Source organism: Octodon degus, unplaced genomic scaffold (assembly GCF_000260255.1).
Source record: "Octodon degus isolate 3935 unplaced genomic scaffold, OctDeg1.0 scaffold00068, whole genome shotgun sequence".
In the NCBI taxonomy this organism is placed as follows: Eukaryota; Metazoa; Chordata; class Mammalia; order Rodentia; family Octodontidae; genus Octodon; species Octodon degus.
The window spans coordinates 11,042,560-11,051,096 of NW_004524644.1; the positions used below are offsets into that span (position 1 = coordinate 11,042,560).

The 8,537-nt window shown below is 39.7% G+C and overlaps 1 non-coding gene across 1 annotated transcript; it reads right to left on the reverse strand.

The window, feature by feature from the left end:
* Nucleotides 1-8,042: 8,042 nt before the first annotated feature.
* LOC111817742 lies at nucleotides 8,043-8,144 on the reverse strand. Its single transcript, XR_002821871.1, has one exon. It is a non-coding gene; the product is annotated as a U6 spliceosomal RNA (small nuclear RNA).
* Between the last annotated feature and the right edge of the window lie 393 nt (nucleotides 8,145-8,537).

An 8,537-nucleotide genomic window follows, 5' to 3' on the forward strand; every position in this document is an offset into this window, starting at 1 on the left:
TATTCCCTGCTCTAGCTGTGCTTTCTATCACCCTCTTTGTTTTCTTTCATTTTTTCCATAATTTTATTGAGAAACAAAAGCAATGAGACAGTTTCAAATCACATTAGTAGGACAGTTTCAATAATTAACACATTGCATACTGTCTTCCTAGTGGTTATTTGCTGTACAAGATGCAGACATGATATCCTATTTACAAACACTATTAGAACAAATCCCTCTATTCATTGAATTAAGAGAATGTAGCTGTATATCTATCCTAACCATTCTGAATACACAGATACTAAATGGTCATTAATCTGCATCCCCTTTTTTGTTTAGTTCTGTCATTTAAATATTTTAAGTGTGTGAACTCAGCAAAATATTCCAAAATAGTTCAGTAGTCCATAATAATACTGGGTCTTCCTCATGACTGGCAATGTCAGAAATTGTTGACCTGAGTCCCCTGCAGCTCAACATAACAGCATGGCTTTACTTCTTATACTTCATTTTTATACTTTTCTGCTGGATGGTTAAGACCAAGATAAAGCAATGCTGACACACGTGTGTAAATATCGTATAGGCTCCCTCACTCTGAATTTTATTTTGAATCCATGTATGTGTCTTTATCTTTAAGCTTCCTGAAAGGCAAAGGAATATTAATTTCATGAGATATTTTGAGGATGAGAGAAAACTACTGCTGCATATAATCAAGGGAAAAAAACAGATTATATATACTATGCTAAATTTTGTGAATTCTACTGAAAATAAGTAACACAGTACAGTAGAAATATGCGTGTCTGATATTGTTTGTGGAAATTGCTACCAGAGTATAAGCTGCTTAGAAATGTTTTTAAAGGCATTGAAATTTTGCCAGTTAATGAAATTACCTGGCAATTTCAAACAAAAATCATTTTGAAATTTTATTTCAAAAACCTAAGTGTGTGTGTGTGTGTGTGTGTGTGTGTGTGTGTGTGTGTGTGTTTTAAGCAATCTGCTTCTGCTATGCTTTGCATCAGCAGAGGTGAAAATACTTAAAGAATTCTGAATCTTTTTTGAAAAATACCTACGATAACTACATTTTCTGCCATTAAAATATTTTAAAAATTTAAATGTTCAAATTTCATTGACAGATTGGAAACATTAAGTTGTGTAAGTGTTTGCACATGTTCAGGTTCTGTTTCATTTGCTTAGTACATTGCTACAGTGCACCAGGGCAGAGAATAGTGATAAAGAGTCCAAAATCAAAGAAACCAAGGAACGTGTTTTAGAGGAGACAATCGGTGAGTAGTGGTAGAGCTTCAACATTTGCTGAGCCTAGGCGCATCCCAATTTCTTGAGGTAACTTAATTATTTAACACTTAAAACAATCCTAAGAGCCAGGTCACACACCACTGCTCAGGAGATTTAGCAGCAACTTCAGCATCTGCTATGAAATAGATAAGCAGTAAGCAAGGGTCAGGATTTAAAGGTAAGATGTGTCTGATTTTTAAGTATCATATTTTTGTGTACGGATTTGAGTCCCTCCACTCTGGTATGACCATTTTATTTTCCTGCAAAAAGTCAAGAAAGCGCTACAAAGCCTTAAGGGAAGCACAATTACCATTATCTGAAACCTACTGATATGATTCCTGGATTATAATTTCAAGACTGAAAGGTTCTTCCTCAGCAGCATTTTTTGAGGATTTATAACTTACCAGTTTATTATTTATGCCCTTATTTTATAACTCTTATTTTCATTTGACAGTTTCCCTCATTTTTTATGGTTCTGTATATGAATTTGTACTAAAAGTACAAACCCTCAAGCACTCACGTGTTTTAGACTATTTTCACTGTTATTTCTTCTTCATAGATTAAGAATCTCTGCTTCCCTTTGGCTTTGAAATCGGCCAGTATGAGGTTTCTGTTAGTTTTTCTTAAAGCTTTTTCTTTTCAATGAAGTTAAGAAGTTTCTTTCTTTTAAGTGCCAATAAGTAAATGACAAAAAGTGGGAAGTTATCAAAGGAAAAAAAAAAAATTACTTAGTGTCTTTCAGAAAGCTTCAGCTTGCACCCAGCAGAGGGGGTGCCCAGTAGGGCTCTGTACCCCGGTCATCTTCCTCTGTGAGCAGGCAGATCCCTGAGGTAGGGCGCTGCTGCCTCTTCTCTGCCGCAGGCAGGGAGGCCCGCGCCCGCTGTGCGCGGGAAAGGCTCCCTGGCCCTTCGCGCAGCATGTGCCTCGCTCCACTTGACCTGCATGTTTCTGGTTGAACAATTCTATCACACGTTTTCATTATGGATAAAGCACGGGGATAATGCTCCATGCTGAAATCAAGAGCATTCTCTTACACAATAAGCCACAGAGCTGATCTCATGCAATTATTTTGTCATATGCAATTTCATTCAACTTTATTTTTCCTTCATACTACATGCACCCAAAAGCACACCTAAAAATGCTTTTTAATTAACAATCATTGGATTGCTAAAAGGAACTTTACAAGAAACATTTTTGTCAGTAACTCTAATTAAATGTTTGTGGTTATTAAATAGCAGAAAAATATAATCTAATAGGAAGTGAAAACTTTCTGTCACCTTCTTGGAGATCAAGAATTTGAAAGAGGCTTCAATCTCCTCATTAACACGGGGTGGCTTTTAGAAACACTATGATGCTAACATCTAAGTAATGCATGCTGCATTTTATCTTAGTTACTTCTCTCTTTGCTGAGAAAAAAATACCCAATAGCCAAAGTTAAAGGAGAAAGAGTTTTTTAGCTCACACTCCATAGAGGCTTTCGCTGATTCTAAGACAGGTTGGATTCCAGACACTGTGGTACAGTGGGCTGGAATTACAGAACAGAAACAGTGGCTGGAAGGCAGAACACAGGAAAGCAAGAAGACAGAAGACAAGCCTCTTTGTGTCCCTCATATTTTAACCAGATTACTGGAATTAGGTTTGTGTCAAACCGATCAGTGGACTGATTTAGTAATCACGCACCCTTAATCCCAGCTGACTCAGTCCTAGCACTGCACCATGAGTCAATCACACACTGTAGATTCAGCCACCCCTAAAACACTGCACCTGTGCTTGAGGCTTTGGGGGGACATCTAGACACAAGGCACACAAGTTGGGAGATTTTGCAGGTATTTATCAAAGCACTTTCACATATGTTTATTTACTTGATATTTTGTACATGCATAAATAGTTTAGTCAGCACATTCTCTAGGCCAGTTATTAATCTTGCTTCTGAGTTTCTGTGATGTAGTGACAGACAGGACAATCCATATATCTTCATGGGACTAAAATTCTGAGGAACCTGAGTAGGTGGTTAGATACAAAAGGTAAAAAATTATAGGGCAGGCCAAATATCTCATCAGATTAAAGTGCCTGCAAGCAGGTGCTAGGGCTGGGAGTTTGATCCCCAGGCCTGCCGTGTTGGCCCAGCCTCAGGGGCATGCTGAGATGGTGATTGAGCCTGGGCATGGTGGCATGCACCTGTAATTCCAGCACTTGGGAGGCTGTAAACAGGAGGATCGCTATGAGTCTGATCTATTAGTGAGACCCTGAACACCCTGTAGACCCTTCCCTAAAAATACAGAAAAAAGAAAGGTAAAAAAATAGAATTTTAAATAGGAAGGTCAATAAAACTCCCTTGGAGAAGTGACATTTGAAGCAGTGAGAGAAAGCAGCATTTAAGTTGGATATGGGCCATCACAGAGGAGTGAATATTCCATGGAGTGTTACCTGTCATGCCAGCACTTGAGAAGGCAAGGATCAAGGACCTCAAATTTGAGCCCAAGCTGAGCACTTCTGTGACTTAGGAAGATTATGTCTCAAACTGGAGTGGGAATATGGCTCAGTGTGAAGGACCTGGGACCAGCTTCCAGTGCCAAATGCAAGCACGGCCATAAACTGCAATAGAATCTATTGAACTGAAGAGCCTTATAAGATCAGGTGTACTGGCACATACCTGTAACCCAATTCACTGAGGGGTTCAGGCAGAAGAATCACAAGTTCAAGGCCAACTTGCTCAATTTAGCTGGATGCTATATTCCATAACATAAATATGGGCAAAGATGGAGGGCAGTGCAAAAGACCCTGAGTTCCCTCTTCAAGGCCAAGAAAGTGAAAAAATGAATGAGGACACCAGAGGACTGCGGTGAAATGAGTATGGCTGGAGCTAAACAGAGAAATGGGGGGCTATTCTGCTGAAGGAGGATCAGCTTAGCATAGCTGAGGGCCTGGAGTGTATTGGAGTATCAGTGCAAGTGTGTACAAAGCTTTTGGAACAAAATGAGGCAAATGTTTGAAAGCTTGCAAACCTCAAGTTGAGCATTTGTTAGCATTTGTATGGAATGGCAGCAGCACTGGTTCAGTGGTTGCACAACTTTGGTGTCCCCTAAAGATGACACTGAGATGCTGACTACACCAAGGCACAAGAAAGGATGGATTCAGCTGGGAAATGGTACAGGGGACCTTCAGTGTGGTGTGAGGACGAGCAGACGGACGGGGGAACTTACCGATGACTTCCTTTGGACAGTGAAAGGAAAGAAAGAGTCAAGGGTGTGGGTTCCCCTGAACAAGGTGGTGTGGAGCATCACAGAAATGGTGAGCACTTGAGGGTGGACAGATTGAGGAACAGAACTGGTTCTGTTCATTGTGGAATGCTAATCTAGAGCTACTATCCTAGTCAAGTGCTTTTGCTGTGGTCATAATTATATAGCAGAATTATGAACATAGCAACAATGTCTACACTGCAGAAAATATAATAGTGGTATTTAAATCTACATAAGAAAGAACAGAGGACTTATATCTGGAATAGACAATCTTGTATGAGTCTTAGTGTATTTTAACATCAAATAACTAAAAATGCAAAAGAGAAGCCAGTAAAAGAGTTTGATAAAAAGTAACAGGTAGGGAAAAAATTAGCATGTGACTTCTCTTTAGCGGTGTGTGTACAAGTTTAAAGCAGTGGGTGGAGGGAGGTCTCCCCATTACAGAAGATGACCTATCATGTGGATAAAGCACAGCACAGACATTTTGTAATGGTGCATACCATTATTGTTTTTAAGTTTTAAAGATAATACAAAAATTGTTAAAAAATATTAGAAAACATACAGAATTCCACTAAACAAAATGATAGAAATTCAACACTGGCTGTTATATTGCACATTGTTGTCTTCAACTTAGTTGTTCAGATTATCAGATTTAAGCCTGAAAGACTGGTCAAAAATTATAAAAAATTAAAAAAGAAAAATCATTGAGCATCAACTGCTCCTTTCAAGAGACCAGCAGAAATCAGCTGTTCAATTACCCAAGCTTCTTCCTATGTGTATACATATATATTTCTTTCTCTTTTCCTCTTTCCTTTTCCTCCTAACAGTCATCCCTTCACTTTGAACAACTTCTTTCTGCTTCACAATATCCACTGTACCCTTCAGATCCCATTTCCTCTCACAGGTCCTTACACTAGGGAGACAATATGATGTTTACACAGGTGGGGTCTGATTCATGTCACAAAGTTGCTTGAACAGAGCAGGTGATAATGTTAGAGAAACAGCTACCAAAAGACGGCAAGAAAGCCGTGCTCTCTAACATAAGCTAACATCGGGACTGGTATTCTGAAATCTTTTAAAAGCTTGTTTTCTCTTCCCTAGTGATGTGGAGCTTATCATAAAACCATCTATGTAGAAAGATGAGAAGGTTCAGATGCAGAGGGATCCTGGTGGGAAACAGAGTCAGCTCCCAAATGTTGTGTTCAGGGGAAGAATATCCTTCAGAAGGTTTTTTTGTCCCCATGTTAGTCTGAGTCAGAGACAAAATGGCAAAATAAAAGAACCTCCTCTGGGAAACCCTAACTGTGGGCCAGCATCGCTCAGCTGAGCTCTTTTGAGGTGGGAAAAATCTCAAGTTGAAACTGTACACTAAAATGTTTTCTAAATCAGTTATCTCTTCATATCTAGCATCTAGGTAAGGACCTTGCAGAGGTCTCTCTCTCTCTCTCTCTCTCTCTCTCTCTCTCTCTCTCTCTCTCTCTCTCCACACACACACACCACATGCACGCACACACACACATCACACATGCACACACACACTCCCCACACATATCACACACACACACACCATTTCTCAAAAATTGCACACTTTTCTTAGAATTCTATCAGAAAAATAAATTTTAGAAGACTTAAAAGATTTTATACAGAATACATTATTTCTTGAGAGAGATGAATCAATAACCAAAAGTGTTACATATATTTGGAAATAATACCTGATATCAAACACTGCTGAGGTGTGGTACATAGTGTTATCTATGAGCTTTTTTTTACTTTCACTTTATTTATTTATTTATTTATTTATTTATTTATTTTTAGTAATTTTATTGAGAAACAAATAGCAATGAGACAGTTTCAAAACCAATTAGTAGGACAGTTTCAATAATTAGTACATTGCATATTGTTGTCTTCTTAGTGGTTATTCATAGTACAAGATGCAGCCATGATATCCTGTCCAAACACTATTAGAACAAATCTTTCTCTTCATTGAATTAAGAGAAAGTAGGTCTATATCTATCTGCACTATTTTGTATATACAGATACAAAATGGTCATTCATGATGAGCTTGAAAACAGAGGTGTCATGGCTTCTGTCTAGTTATCACCCAAAAGCCTCATGCAGTCATAGGGAGGCTCTCAGGAGTTTGGGATGGATCATTGTGAGTGTGTGTGCTGCACCTGCCCTGGAGCAGGTAACCTGCATTACAGTGTGAGGAGAGAAGGGCCCGCTAGCTGCCTGAGCTGCTGCCACTCCCTTTGCTCTCTTGCTCTTTTCTGCCACCATGAATGGCTGCTCCCTGCCATATGCCACTCTGCCTTCTAGCCAGCTGAGTATGGACTGAAACTCCCACTGACTGTGAGCTAAATAAGGCTTTCCTTCCTTCATTTTGAGTATCAGGCATTTATCTCAGCAAAGAGAGAAGAGTAACTGAGACAAGTGGCTTCTGCGCAAGAATAGGGAGGAAGCCATAACAGGACAGGGATGGAGAGGGAAAGGAGAGTCTGTCTATTTCCTATTGCTCCTCCAGCAAATTGCCAGACACTTAATAGCTTGAAACAACACAAATAAGTTAGTGTACCTTCTGGAAAACAGCGGTGTGAAGTGGATTTCCCTGAAATAGAACCAGCCCTGTCTGGGCTGCATTCCTACAGGAGCCTATAGAGAATCTTTTGTTTCATTGTTTTGTTTTGCTTTGTTTATTTTTACTTCTTCCTTTCATCATCAGAGTAGATAATCCGCAATCTAAAGTCTGCCTCCAGGACTGGCCAAATAGCTCAGGGGATTAAAGCACCTGCAAGCATGCTCAGGGGTCGGGGTACGATCCCCGGACCTTCCCTGAGACAGCAATTGAGACTGGGTGTAGTGGTACACCTATAATCCCAGCTCTTAGGAGGCTGTAAACAGGCGGATCACTACCAGTCTGATCCAGTAATGAGACCCTGAATACCCTGTAGACCCTTCCCTAAAATACAAAGTAAAAATAAAGTCTTCCTCCACAGTTACATCTCCTCTCTGACCCTTCTCTTTCCCTCTTTAATATTTCAAGGTCCTATTAGACTACGTTCTTCATGTTCAGAAAACTCATGAAATCTTACATGTCTTAAAATCCTTATCGATCATGGACAATTTGTCTTTGCCATATAAAGTAGTATACTCACAGGACGCTGGCTCTAGGATAGACAGTGGGTAGGAAAGGATGAAGTTGGGAAGAGAGTGTTCTTATGCTGAGAATAAGGAAATAGACTAAGGAAGCAGGACAAAGGTTTCTATTATTTTGTTTTCTTTTATATTTTATGGAAGGGTCTACAGGGTGTTAAGGGTTACACTACTAGATTGGACTCATAGTAATTTTCCTGTTTACAGCCTCCCAAGTGCTGGGATTACAGGTATGCACTACCATGCCTAGTCTCAATTGCTATCTCAGGGTGCTTTGGGGCAAGGCCAGCAGGGCAGGCTCAGGGATTGAACCCTGGGTCCCTGCACCTGCTTGCAGGCGATCTAATCCACTGGCTATTTGGCCGCCCTATTATTGTTACTTTAAATATGGAATGTTTCACAAATTTATGTGTCATCCTTGTGCAGGAGCCATGCTAATCTCTGTGTGGTTCCAATTTTAGTATATGTGCTGCCAAAGTGAACAACAAATAGATTTTTAAGAAAAGGAAAAAAAAAAAGAATCTTTCAACATATGTTTTAGAGAAGTACAGACCCTCTATTTCTCTTAAAGTGCATTTGAATGCGCATTTTAAATTCAGGAACTTATGTGAGGTTTATCTATTGGTCGAAATTATGCAATAGAGAGGGAGGAATAGTGATGCAGACAAGGAACTGATATTTGTATGGTCAAAATTTAATTGAGAGAAAGAACACGAACACCAAGCATGATGGCACAGCTATGATCTCAGCGCCAGGAAGACTGGCAGAAGGACTGCAAGTTTGAGGCCAGTATGAACTGCATAGCGAAAGCTTGTCTGTAAAGGAAATAAAAGATGAAATACTGTAGGAGGAGTGGTGTGTAAACCGGATGGAAGA